The following is a 15,519-nucleotide window of genomic DNA, read 5'->3' on the forward strand; positions in this document are numbered from 1 at the left end:
ACTACTATGTGAATGGAAAAATAAAAAAGATATGGCTTTGGAAAGGCTGGGAGTAAAAAAAAAAAATATGAGAAAAAAAAAATGGAAAATTGCCAGTGCTGAAAGGGTTAAATTATGCATTCCGCGTGAATTTTTTTTTTCACAGTCCCACTGAATGGATGCCATAGATGTATGTGTATACAACTATAAGCATATATCTACTATTGACTCCTATTATAAAAGAAAAATAATAATAAAAATATATATATATATATATATATATATATATATAAAATGCAGTTTACTAACGGCTTTGAGTTCTTTTATTACAGTGCTAGTATGTTTGTACATGCATTATAGGAAAGCAAGCTCAAAGCTTTATTTTCAGGTTTTTCATCCTTGAATGGGATTCTTTAATCTCAGGTGTAAATTTGATACATAAAACAAGAAATGGAAAATGCAAATGTGATCGCACACTACATCCAGCACTCTGCCCTCCATGCTGGATGAGACATTGGTTTATATTTTGGCCAAAGCATAGTAAGCCACTCACCGCGTCAAGGCTGTCTCATGAGTGGTCCCTAACTCTTGTTCCTACCTGTTCATGGGCCATGACAGCCACATAAAATCCAGGGAATGCAGGTCAGCATGCAAGCCAAGTACACTTTGCTTGTAACCCCGTGGCCCATGAACAGGTAGGAATGCTGGATGTAGTGTGCGATCACATTTGCATTTTCCGTTTGTATATGTATTTCGCCATAGCGATCTGCACCTACAGGCAGGTTGTGCTGACCCAACCCCTTATTTTTTTCTTTGTAGTATAAAACAAGAAATGCCTTTTTCATCTGCTTTGACTGTTAAGAAAGAATAAAAACTTTTTTTTTTTTTTTGAAATGTACATATTTCTAGGAATCAAAGTGTGATGAAATCACATGTCTTGCCTCCAAACCCCTCTTGACCATCTTTTACTTTTAAACTGCAATTTCAGGAAAAGGTTTCTAGGTATATATTCAAGCAGTCTGAAAGGAAAACTTAAAATCATTGACAAAGTGTAAAAATGTCAACACTTTTTTTTAAAGTTTTTGATAAATTTGATGTTTCTTCACCTTAAGCAGTATTTAGACCTAAAATCAAACAGGACTTTTTTTTAGACCTTTATTTTGTCATATCTTTTTTCGCCCCAAGAAATCCTAACAGTGATCATAAGATTCTCGTAGCTCGTAGAGTACCGCACGGTTTGACACATAGAAAAATGACCTATGTACATATTGGCCTTTCATCTTACGGAAACTCCCTTATATATCTCTAATGTTCCACCAATAAAAGCAAGAAAACAAAAGTATTTAGCTCAATGGGTATGTAGCTATAGGTGGCGCAAGTGTTGTGGTTGCACAGGGACTCAAAGGTCTTATGGGGGCCCCAAAAGTACCTCTGCTTCATATGAAGATGGCTGTAGGAGCTAAAGGTTACAGATGTGTCTCCCCACTAACTATTAGGTGGCCACACAGACAAAGACACAATATAGCGAAACCATGTCCTTTTATTAATATTTACTTCAGTAGACAGCCAGAACCTGCTATCTGTATTTTACACAGCAGTAAGCACACACTGCACACATGGTCATCTGGTAAGTCTGACCCTACTGTTACTTACCCTACAGTATTATCCACAAGCAGACAAATATCTTGGAATTCATGTATGGTATTATTACCAATAGGTTGTACATCTCTCAGCCTTGTGTGTATTGATTATTACAGATCAATGCTCTATTTGATACTGTAGTTATTGACAAATTGACATTTGTTGACACTCATTAATATCAAAAAGTGGTGGTTCTATTCCTTTATCAAGACAATTCTATGGACTCTAGGAGGTTTCTGGCATGGGAACGCCCCCTATCAGGGTGTCCATTCAGTTTTTTTTTAGGCAGGGTTCAATAGCCTAGCGACAAACAATAGGGTTAGGCTTGTTTCCTTGTTTAGTCATATCTGCCTTAGGATACTTTCACCCTAGTGTTATTATTTTCCGGTATTGAAATCCGGTAAAGCGTCTTAATTCCGGAAAAAACGCATCAGTTTTTTTCCCAATGCATTCTGAATGGAAAGCAATCCGTTCAGTTTGCATCAGGATGTCTTACGTTCCGTCCCTTGTACGGTATTTGACCTGACAAAGTACCGCAGCATGCTGCAGTATTTTTTACGGTCAAAATCCCGGAACACTACCGCAATTGCCGGATCCGGCATTAATTTCCATTTAAATGTATTAATGCCGGATCCTGTACCAAGTGTTCCGGAAATTGCTGCATCGTCAGATCCGGTTTTCCGGTCTGCGCATGCGCAGTTCTTTCTAGATTAGAAAAAAATTAATACCGGATGATACCAGAAAGACGGATACGGTATTTCTAAGAATAAGTCTACCAGATCCGGGAAAAAAAGATATCGGTTTGCATACGGATTGCCGTAAGTGCATGCCGGATTCTAACAACGCTAGTGTAAAAGTACCCTAATCTTACATATTAATGATCACCGTAGGGGGTTACTTATTATTTTAACTTATCACTAAAACTTACATTATAATGGTTGTGGAACTGTGATTGACATCTGATCTACCGACTGTAGACTACTCAGATGTTTGTAATGTAACAATACAGTAGTATTTATTTCCTTACCTCAAAATGAGTCAAAATAAAAATAAATAAATATATAAAAATTGTGCATTTGTTAAAGGGATTGTCTGAATTGTAGCTATAGAGGACCTGTTCCTCTGTAAGGGTCATGGTGGGGGTTGGACACCAGTCAGCTGTATTCAGGAGTGGCCCTGTTAAAAAAAAAAAAAGAAAAACAACACAGTGGATGGTTCTTAAAGCATAAATCATCATTGGTTGCAGAGAGTATCAGATTGGTGCATTGCCGGATGTCAAACCTTCAACAATCTCAGATTGATTGCCTATCCTAAGGACAGGTCATCATTATCTAGAACCTGGACAATGAATTCAAATTGTGATTTCATAATTCTAATCCTGTTCCTAAATGGCCATTCCCTTTTTCCGCACCTGAAACACACACTTAATTTGCAGATATTCCTTTAAATGCTATTACGTACTTACATGGAATGAATCTGCTATGTTGTTTTACTAATTAAAACAGATTAAAACCACATACTGTTTTACTGCCAAAATACAGGCTCTGACCCAAGGCATAGTGGACAACTTTTTTTTATTTTTTTACTTAAAATACTCCTTAAATAATAGATTGTAACAGTCATTCTAGCAGTTTTTTTTTTTTTCACTGAAGACATCCAGTGCACAGAATGGTACATGATGAGGGTCAGGATTAAATATTCAGATCAATATGACATTTAACAATCTTATAGAATAATACTGTATGTAGAAGACCTGATAGTGAACTCCAGAGATTAGGAAAATATCAAACGTGTGTGATGAGGGAAAATGCATATAAAAAGAATCATTCAATTACCCTGTTTTCTTTCCTGTTAATGAAGTCTAAAAAATGTGAGTGTGTATATATATATATATATATATATATATATATGTGTATGTCCCGCGATCACTCAAACACGCAACCATCGATTTCAACGAAACTTGGTATACACATCTCTTGCTACCTGGAAAGAAATCTTCTGGGGGTCTCAGCTTTCTAGTATGTACCGTTCCTGAGATATTCCCCAAAAATTGACCTGCATTAGCCAATACAAGCCTGAAAGTCTTTCTCTTCATATCCCATCTGCCATACACATGGTCACATGTCCCTTATCAGCCAATAGAAGGTCACAGGCCCTTAATCTCCACATACACACAGTTTTACACCAGGTTTCCATAACAACCCTGCCATTTTTCTTCACTGCTGTAGGTCAGCTTTAGGCTAGGGCTACACGACGACATGTGTCACGTGACAATAGGTTGCATGACACATAGGGCACAACTACACTGCTACATGCGTCGCGCGACATTGATGTCACACCAATGTAGCGCGACAATTTTTATAATGATATTCTATGGTGTCGCACTGTGACATGTGACATGCTACGACTGCGACACGGCAGTCACAGAAAAATCCATCTTGGATGAATTTTTTGCAACTGTCGTGTCGCAGACGCAGCATGTCACATTCCGCAGTGCAACACCATAGCCTATCATTATAAAAATTGTTGAGACAAAATTGTCATTGTGTAGCCCTAGCATTAAAGGGTCAAAGAGCTGTGGAGGTCCTTGTTAAAGGGTCGTACACTGTGGAGGTCACTGTTAAAGGGGCGGGCACTGTGGAGGTCATTGTTAAAGGGGCGGGTAATGAGGAGGTCACTGTTAAAGAGGCGGGCACTGTGGAGGTCATTGTTAAAGAGGCGGGCACTGTGGAGGTCATTGTTAAAGGGGCGGGTAATGAGGAGGTCACTGTTAAAGGGGCAGGGTGCTGTGGAGGTCACTTATAAAGGGGCAGGCACTGTGGAGGTCACTGTTAAAGGGGTGGGCACTGTGGAGGTCACTGTTAAAGGGGCGGGTAATGAGGAGGTCACTGTTAAAGGGGCAGGGTGCGTTCATTGTGGATGTTACTTTTAAGGGGGCAGGTCGCTGTGGAGGTCACTGTTAAATAGTGGCCCCTGCCACCTTAAGGGGCAACTGCTATGGAGGTCACTGTTAAGGCAGCAGGGTACTGTGAGGTCACTGTTAAGGAAGTGGGGTGCTGTGAAACTCACTGTTAAAGAGGCAGGCTGCTGTGAAGGTCAACGTTAAGGGGATGGGCTGCTGTGGAGGTCCCATTTTAAAGTGGCAGGGCACTGTGGGGGGTCAGTGTTAAGGGGTGGGAGCCTGTTGAGTTCACTGTTAAAGGGGCGGGGTGCTGTAGAGGTCACTGTTGTGGGGGATACTGTTGATATCTTTGACGACACACCCAAACATTAAATTAAATAGATGAAATATACCTGTGCAAAGCTGGGTCCTTCTGCTAGTTGTAAATATATAAAAATGTAAATCTGGTCAGCGGATGTAATTTATCCTATTTTTTTTATTTTATTTTACTAAATAAAGTGAGATAGTGATACATTTTTTTTATTTTTTTATTGTAGTTTTATTTTAGTTTATATTAGCTGTACATAATTATGGGGATAGCCATCTTTCATACCTATCTCTTCTCGACATTCCAATAAGAATAAAAGTAAGGTGGCTGCTCATGCGCGGTCCGCTCTGCTTCACTTTGCTGGCTCCATTCTAGAGACAGATGTTGATCACAAAGGTGGGACCTGCACCTATCAGACCTGCATTGAGATGACTCACTGACTTCTATGGGGGAGTGCTGTGGGCATACTATGTGATCTATGCAGAGGTCTCCATCCATGAATGAGACCAAGGTGAACTTCCACCTTCACTTATTGTGAATGGTGGATCAGGTGTCATCTATACATAGGAGATATCTGTCATTGTAATCATTCCTGAGATGACTGCTGAAAAGTCATCTTCACAGAATAGAAGGTGTAATTAAGGTGTTATATGAGGCTCAGTAAAAAATGCAAGATTACATGGTTTACTTTTTAATATACAGCAGATAGTGACATGGAGAATAAATATATCACCAAATATTCCTTGAAATATTGACGCCATTTTCTGGGAACACATTCCTTTTAAGAGCTGGAAACAAAGTATAGTAGGTTGTGATTACTTTCACAATATAACAGATGTATTAAACTTCTTATGCTAAAATGGAGCCTGACATACTGTTCGGTGAAATTATATTCAAGAGTATAAATTTACACTTTTGCAAGAGCTGCACATGCAGCATAAATAAGTATTTTATAAGCACATTAAAAAGTGAACTTGACCTGTTGTTATTAGACAAAAGTGAGTCTTTAAATATCAGCTAGAAGTGATAGGTCTGTACTCTGTAGAATTGGTTTACAGGATATAATAGGCGAATATAATTTAACTAGACATGGAGCTCATAGTGGAGAAAACTTTTATAATTTATCACCAAGAGGCCATTTAGCTCAGGAGATGTATTAAGATTCACAAGCACGATAGCTTCTACTATTGCCTCTTCAGAAATCTCATCATTTATGTATTCTAGATGAGAGGAAGACAAGAAAGACAATTTATATTGACCTATTAACTTCGGTATTGCATCGTATACCTTCTGTACTGCACATGTATCAACACATTTTGCTAAAAATAATCTAATATAAATCCTGTTAATCTAGGATAGGACTGTTTTTGTTGGGTACCAGTTAATCAGAATTTCAAGACCATAAAATGGCACAATATACATATATAAATAGACTACACTTAGACACAGTCCTTTGGGGTGCTGTATCTAAGCTTTCCATCAACTGGGGCAGATATTCAGTTTGCTTCCCTAGCAGCATATCTAAATACCCTGGTCCAAGCGGGGCTTGTGCTGCTACTCTGGCACCCAGCACTCGAGGCATATGCCATGCTTCTCTTTCCCTAGCACATTATGTCAGAAATAAGCTGTGCCAAAAGATGTATTAAAAGTGGGTTGTCTGAGTTGAAGGGGTTGTTTTAGGTAGAAACCAGACAACATAGGGACCCACCTACAACAAAACAGTGATCATTACTTATCTACATGATCCCACATCACCAATCTGGCTCACCTGTCAGTGGTGATATCATATCAAGAACACTGGCTGAGGCTGGTGATTGGCTGTAGCGTTCTTGTGACATCACCGTTACAGCCAGGTAAATAGATCCTACCTGGGACAACTGTAGGATCTGCCAGGTGAGTAATGATCACTTTTTTAATTGTTGGTGGATCAACTGTGTTGTCTGGTCTCCTCCTGAAACCAGACAATCCCATTAAAGGGTCACTAAAACCTTTTGATATATAAAAAGTGTAGATTGGTGGAGGTCTGAGTGCTGAGACTAGAATTATAAGTACTACCCAAAAAGCGTCTCTGTTACCTAGAAAGGCATACGTGTTAAAGAGTAGTTGCACTTTTTTGAAACTTTTGATACATTATGTCACAGTGACATATCAAAAGTTTTGATTGGTGGGGGTCTGAGCACTGAGACCACTTTTGATCTCTAGAAAGAAGATTTAGAAGAGCTCAGCAAAGCTCTTCTCCTCGCTGCTTAGTGAAGACGGCCACATAGACATTCTCTTGAGTCTGTCTTTCTTCCATGTTCAGCAGTGAGAAGAAGAAGAGCTTGGTTGAGCACATCTAACTCCTCTTTCTAGCATTTGGCTGGGGTCTCAATGCTCAGTCCCCCACCGATCAAAACCTTTGATATGTAACTATATCAAAAACAGAAAGTTACTCTATAAAGACTGCAACGTTAGATTTTGCAGATTTTGCTACTCCGATGGAATTAAAGATTTTCCCACCTCAACATTTATTTCACATTGCTAGGATGTGCCACACATACCAAATAGGTGAGGATCCCACCTGTGTGACCTGCTGCCATCTCTGGAACCATTAAGTGAAGGAGAGCAAACTCAGCAGGCTCAAGTTCCTCTCCATTCACTACTATGGAGATTCCAAAAATAGCCATCCCATAGCAGTGAATGAAGATCAAACTGTGCAAGTGTGGCCACCTCTCCATTCACCGTTATGAGACTGCTTGGCCCAGCCATTTTTGAAACTCCCATATTGGTGAATATAGAGTGGCTGAGCATGCGCAGCTGCTCTCCCTTCACTTCAGGTACTAAATGCTGGATAATGGAGTTGGTCCCAGACTATCTGACATTTGTTGCATATCCTAGCAGTATGCCATAAATATTCAGATGGGACAAACCTTTTTAATGACTTTTCTCCAGTATAATGTGCAGAGTCTCACATCCCACCATTAGAAAACTCTTTTTTTCCTTTAGACTACTGTGAGCATTCTTCTTGTAGTAAGATTTATGACAGCAGGGTTTCTGTTTCTTTTCTGTTTTACCTTTTATGTTACGTTGTGCCATACATTTTCGGTGAGCCCTGTAGTCAATCCTGGTACCATCAAGACAGAAGTTGAATTGTTCTGAAAACAACAGCCTGCTGTAATGTAAGGTGACTTCAGCACTTTCCATCATATTTGTACGTTTGATCTAGCTAGAGCGACAACGTTTTATGAATTCACAATTTACCGTCTCAACATTATATTTCCATTTAATGCTCATTGACATTTCTTGAGGTCCAGAAGACTTCAAACAAGTCAGCATCTCTCCAGGTGGCACCATTTCTCTGGGAGAAAAAAAAAAATCAAGACTGATTTTCCAGCAGCTGCATTATGATTTGCTTCATTTGTTACCTTTCCGACAATGCTTGTTGAGGCAGAAAGAACAACTCTGCAGAGTCTGCCACTTTTTTTTTTTTTTCCCAAACAATTATGTATTATACACGGAGCCAGACACCAATCTGCAGTGATTCGATGCTGAAACAAATTTGTCGATAAGACAATGCAAGCAAAAGCTGAAGTAAACCTTGTTCTATGGTCGTTTAGGTCATTGAAGTTTGACTTCAACCTTCTGATCAGCTAAGCTAGGATGAAAGTGGGATTCATCCTTGATGGATGTAATGCTAAAGGGATGGTTAAAGTTAGCAGAAGGACCCGGCTTAGCACGTGTATATTTCCACTATTTCATTTAATGTTTGTGTGTGTCGTTAAAAGATATCCACAGTGACCTCCGCAGCAGAGCATCCCTTAACACTGACCCACCACAGTGCCCACCCCTTTAAATTGTGACCTTCACAGCACCCCACCCGCCCCCTAACAAAGACCTCCACAGCAGACCGCCTACTTAACTATGACCTCAAGAGCACCTCTCCCCCTTAACAGTGACCTCCACCATTCTCTGCCTCCTTAACAGAGACCTCCACAGCGGCTGCTATTTTAACAGTGATTTTCACAGTACCTTGCTCACTCAACAGTGACCTCCACAGTACCCCGCTTCCTTAACAGTGACTTCCTACAGTGCCCTGCCCCCTTAACAGTAACCTTCACAGTGCCCTGCCCCCTTACAGTAACCTCCACAGTGACCGCCCCTTTATAAGTGACTTCCACAGTACCCCGTCTCCTTAACAGCGATTTCCATAATAACCCACCCCCTTAAAATGTGACCTCCACAACACCCGCCACCTTAACAGTGACCTCTACAGCTCCCCTCCCCCCTTAACACTGACCTCCATAGCGGACTGTCCCCTTAATTGTGACCTCCAAAGCAGCCTCCCCCCTTAACTGTGACCTCCACAGCACTCCGCTCCCTTAACAGTGTCATCCACAGCACCCTGCCCCTTTAAAGCTGACCTACAGCAGTGAAGAAAAACAGCTGTATTGTTATGGAAACCTGGTGTAAAACTGTGTGTATGTCGAGACTGAAGGACCTGTGAGCTTCTCTTTGTTGATGATAAGGGTCATGTGACCGTGTGTGTTGGAGTATGAGTGAAAGACCTGTGGGCTACTATTGGTTAATACAGGTTATGTGATGGTGTCACATTTGCATTTTTTGGGGAATATTTCAGGAACAATACGTAATAAAGATCTGAGACCCGGTCTAAAACCTTCCCGTACACCCAATGTACCTGTGTGCCAAATTTGGTGCAGATTGGTTCCGTTGTTTGGCCTTGAATAAAGAACAGACAGACAGAAATTTATATATATATATATATATATATATATATATATATATATAAAAATTTTAGAAATAGGGTGAATAAAAGGTGATTGTTTATTCAATTATTTCCTGAAGTGCTGCCTATTTTTGATATTTTTGTATTGAAAGGACTGCTTATCCTTTAGGCCGTGCACCCTTCCACTGATTTAGTCCTCTGTGCTGCCTTATTTTTCTATATCTATATACACTGCTCAAAAAAATAAAGGAAACACTTAAACAACACAATGTAACTCCAAGTCAATCACACTTCTGTGAAATCAAACTGTCCACTTAGGAAGCAACACTGAGTGACAATCAATTTCACATGCTGTTGTGCAAATGGGATATACAACAGGTGGAAATTATAGGCAATTAGCAAGACACCCCCAGACCACAGACCACTTCTCAGTTCCTATGCTTCCTGGCTGATGTTTTGGTCACTTTTGCATGCTGGCGGTGCTTTCACTCTAGTGGTAGCATGAGACGGAGTCTACAACCCACACAAGTGGCTCAGGTAGTGCAGCTTATCCAGGATGGCACATCAATGCGAGCTGTGGCAAGAAGGTTTGCTGTGTCTGTCAGCGTAGTGTCCAGAGCATGGAGGCGCTACCAAGAGACCGGCCAGTACATCAGGAGACGTGGAGGAGGCCGTTGGAGGGCAACAACCCAGCTGCAGGACCGCTACCTCCGCCTTTGTGCAAGGAGGAACAGGAGGAGCACTGCCAGAGCCCTGCAAAATGACCTCCAGCAGGCCACAAATGTGCATGTGTCTACTCAAACGGTCAGAAACAGACTCCATGAGGGTGATATGAGGGCCCGACGTCCACAGGTGGGGGTTGGGCTTACAGCCCAACACCGTGCAGGACGTTTGGCATTTGCCAGAGAACACCAAGATTGGCAAATTTGCCACTGGCACCCTGTGCTCTTCACAGATGAAAGCAGGTTCACACAGAGCACATGTGACAGAGGTGACAGAGTCTGGAGACGCCGTGGAGAACGTTTTGCTGCCTGCAACATCCTACAGCATGACCGGTTTGGCATTGGGTCAGTAATGGTGTGGGGTGGCATTTCTTTGGAGGGCCGCACAGCCCTCCATGTGCTCGCCAGAGGTAGCCTGACTGCCATTAGGTACCGAGATGAGATCCTCAGACCCCTTGTGAGACCATATGCTGGTGCGGTTGGCCCTGGGTTCCTCCTAATGCAAGACAATGCTAGACCTCATGTGGCTGGAGTGTGTCAGCAGTTCCTGCAAGATGAAGGCATTGATGCTATGGACTGGCCCGCCCGTTCCCCAGACCTGAATCCAATTGAGCACATCTGGGACATCATGTCTCGCTTTATCCACCAACAGACTGTCCAGGAGTTGGCAGATGCTTTAGTCCAGGTCTGGGAGGAGATCCCTCAGGAGACCATCCGCCACCTCATCAGGAGCATGCACAGGCGTTGTAGGGAGGTCATACAGGCACGTGGAGGCCACACACACTACTGAGCCTCATTTTGACTTGTTTTAAGGACATTACATCAAAGTTGGATCAGCCTGTAGTGTGTTTTTCCACTTTAATTTTGAGTGTGACTCCAAATCCAGACCTCCATGGGTTGAGAAATTTGATTTCTATTTTTTAATTTTTGTGTGATTTTGTTGTCAGCACATTCAACTATGTAAAGAACAAAGTATTTCAGAAGAATATTTAATTAATTCAGATCTAAGATGTGTTGTTTTTGTGTTCCCTTTATTTTTTTGAGCAGTGTATATATATATATATATATATATATACAGTAAGGACCAAAAGTTTGGACACACCTTCTCATTCAAAGAGTTTTCTTTATTTTCATGACTATGAAGGCATCAAAACTATGAATTAACACATGTGGAATTATATACATAACAAACAAGTGTGAAACAACTGAAAATATGTCATATTCTAGGTTCTTCAAAGTATCCACCTTTTGCTTTGATTACTGCTTTGCACACTCTTGGCATTCTCTTGATGAGCTTCAAGAAGTAGTCACCTGAAATGGTCTTCCAACAGTCTTGAAGGAGTTCCCAGAGATGCTTAGCACTTGTTGGCTCTTTTGCCTTCACTCTGCGGTCCAGCTCACCCCAAACCATCTCGATTGGGTTCAGGTCCAGGGACTGTGGAGGCAAGATCATCTGGCGCAGCACCCCATCACTCTCCTTCATGGTCAAATAGCCCTTACTTTCAAAGTTTTCCCAATTTTTCGGCTGACTGACTGACCTTCATTTCTTAAAGTAATGATGGCCATTCGTTTTTCTTTACTTAGCTGCTTTTTTCTTGCCATAATACAAATTCTAACAGTCTATTCAGTAGGACTATCAGCTGTGTATCCACCTGAATTCTCCTCAACGCAACTGATGGTCCCAACCCCATTTATAAGGCAAGAAATCCCACTTATTAAACCGGACAGGGCACACCTGTGAAGTGAAAACCATTTCAGGGGACTACCTCTTGAAGCTCATCAAGAGAATGCCAAGAGTGTGCAAAGCAGCAATCCAAGCAAAAGGTGGCTACTTTGAAGAACCTAGAATATGACATATTTTCAGTTGTTTCACACTTGTTTGTTATGTATATAATTCCACATGTAATAATTCATAGTTTTGATGCCTTCATAGTCATGAAAATAAAGAAAACTCTTTGAATGAGAAGGTGTGTCCAAACTTTTGGTCTGTACTGTATATATACACTCACCTAAAGAATTATTAGGAACACCATACTTGGACCCCCTTTTGCCTTCAGAACTGCCTTAATTCTACGTGGCATCGATTCAACAAGGTGCTGATAGCATTCTTTAGAAATGTTGGCCCATATTGATAGGATAGCATCTTGCAGTTAATGGAGATTTGAGGGATGCACATCCAGGGCACGAAGCTCCCGTTCCACCACACCCCAAAGATGCTCTATTGGGTTGAGATCTGGTGACTGTGGGGGCCATTTTAGTACAGTGAACTCATTGTCATGTTCAAGAAACCAATTTGAAATGATTCGAGCTTTGTGACATGGTGCATTATCCTGCTAGAAGTAGCCATCAGAGGATGGATACATGTTCTCATTCTGTTTACGCCAAATTCGGACTCTACCATTTGAATGTCTCAACAGAAATCGAGACTCATCAGACCAGGCAACATATTTCCAGTCTTCAACAGTCCAATTTTGGTGAGCTCGTGCAAATTATAGCCGCTTTTTCCTATTTGTAGTGGAGATGAGTGGTACCCGGTGGGGTCTTCTGCTGTTGCAGCCCATCCACCTCAAGGTTGTGCGTGTTGTGGCTTCACAAATGCTTTGCTGCATACCTCGGTTGTAACGAGTGGTTATTTCAGTCAACGTTGCTCTTCTATCAGCTTGAATCAGTCGGCCCATTCTCCTCTGACTTCTAGCATCCACAAGGCGTTTTTGCACACAGGACTGCCGCATACTGGATGTTTTTCCCTTTTCACACCATTCTTTGTAAGCCCTAGAAATGGTTGTGCGTGAAAATCCCAGTAACTAAGCAGATTGTGAAATACTCAGACCGGCCCGTCTGGCACCAACAACCATGCCATGCTCAAAATTGCTTAAATCACCTTTCTTTCCCATTCTGACATTCAGTTTGGAGTTCAGGAGATTGTCTTGACCAGGACCACCCCCCTAAATGCATTGAAGCAACTGCCATGTGATTGGTTGACTAGATAAACGCATTAATGAGAAATAGAACAGGTGTTCCTAATAATTCTTTAGGTGAGTGTATATATATATATATATATATATATATATATATATATATATGAACCAATTCCTTTTCTTACGTTGGCTATGCATCGCAATCAAAATCATATTAACTCACACATAAGCTGTCTTATACTAAGAATGTCCTTTGTTACCTATAGCAACCAATCGGAGCTCATATTAATGACCTGTAGCAAAATAGAAGCTGAGCTGTGATTGGTTGCTATATGCAACCTGATGAATATCCAGGTTAACTGCCACAAAAGCCAACAGACAATGGCTCCTGTAGTTTGATGGTTAGGTTACTAAGCGTATTTTTTGGCATATAATCAGAAAGTGCAAGGTAAAAATTTCCACTCAAAACATAGTGTATGATGTTCCCCGAGTCACAGGAGGAGGCTGTGCAAAATTTCATGATTGTAAGCAGGGCCGTCTTTAACAAGGGGCAAGTTGCCCAGGGGGGCCCAAGGCAGCTTCCTCTTGAGCCCTGCTAGCCACTGCCCCGGGTGTCAGGCTGTCAGCTACACAGGGGGTGCTGCCATGCCATGCCTGCCGGCACTCTAGGCAGCGTACTGTGAGAGCTGTGATTCTCTAGGACCTTAGATGACATCATCACCATGTGACCAGTAACCTAGCAATATTACTGGTCACATGGCTATGAGGTCATCAAGATCCTTTCTACCAGGAGTGTTGCTGTAGAAGTTTGCCTTAACTGTGGAGCTTTTTTTGTGAAGATTACATCAGAAAAAGGTGACAGGGGCTGTTATGCTAATATACTGTAAACTACTGTATAGTGGGGTGCTGTATAGTGTGGGGGCCTGTATACTGTGGGGGGCTGTATACTGTGAGGGGCTGTATACTGTATACTGTGGGTGCTGTATATTGTGGAGTGCTATACTGCTGTACTGTATTGTGTGGGTGGCTGTATACTGTACACTGTGGGTGCTGTATATTGTTGAGTGCTATACTGCTGTTCTGTATACTGTGGGGGGATGTATACTGTGGGGGGCTGCATATTGTGGAGTGCTATACTGCTGTACTGTATACTGTGGGGGGCTGTATACTGTGGGTGGCTGTACACTGTATATTGTATATTGTGGAGTGCTATACTGCTGTACTGTATAGTGTGGGGGGCTGTATAGTGTGGGGTGCAGTATCGTGTATAGTTTGGGGTGCTGTATACGGTGAGGTGCTATACTGCTCTACTGTATACTGTGAGGTGCTGTATACTGTGGGCTGCTATACTGCTCTACTATATACTGTGGGGTACTGTATAGTGTGGGGTGTTATACTGCATACTGTGGGTTGCTGTATACTATAGGGTGCTATACTGCATACTGTGGGGTGCTGGGGTGCACTGTAACACTAGGGTGAGCCGAGCCCTGGTCTCCTTCCTGCAGAGCGGTGCCCACTTCCAGCCTGAGCCCAGCTGCCCAGAGCACTGATCCTGAGCCGCTGGAGACTTTAGAACTGGAAGTATTTACAGTCATTCACTGAACTCTACCAGGGGTGTGGATTTTTTGTGTGTGTGTGGTGGTGGAGGGCGTGATTGCCTGCTAAGGTGTGGGAAGGCGGGATCCAGGGTCCAATCAATATTAAAGACAGTCCTGATTGTAAATGTGAAGGTGCGGATTGCTTAAGCGCACATACATACATACATATATACACTTAGCTTTATATTAGACTAGCAGAAAGACCTGGCTTTGCACAGGAATATTTCATCTATTTCATTTTATGTTTCCGTATGTCGTAAAAAGATATCAACAGTTTCCCCCATAACAGTGACCTCAACAGTACCTGCCCCTTTAACAATGACCTCCACAGTGCCCGCCCCTTTAACAGTGACCTTCACAGTGGCCGCCCCTTTAACATTGACCTCCACAGTGCCTGCCTTTTTAACAGTGACCTCCACATTGCCCGCCCCTTTAACAGTGACCTCCACAGTACCCGCCCCTTTAACAGTGACTTCCACAGTGCCCACCCCTTTAAAAAAGACCTCCACAGTGCCCGCCCCTTTAACAGTGACCTACACAGTGCCTGCCCCTTTAACAGTGACCGCCCCTTTTACAATGACCTCCACAGTGCCCACCCCTTTAACAGTGAATTCCACATTGCCCGTCCTTTTAATAATGACCGCCCCTTTAACAGTGACCCCCACAGTGCCTGCCCCTTTAACATTGACCACCCCTTTAACAATGACCTTCATAGTGGCCACCCCTTTA

This window comes from Bufo bufo, chromosome 3 (assembly GCF_905171765.1).
Source record: "Bufo bufo chromosome 3, aBufBuf1.1, whole genome shotgun sequence".
In the NCBI taxonomy this organism is placed as follows: Eukaryota; Metazoa; Chordata; class Amphibia; order Anura; family Bufonidae; genus Bufo; species Bufo bufo.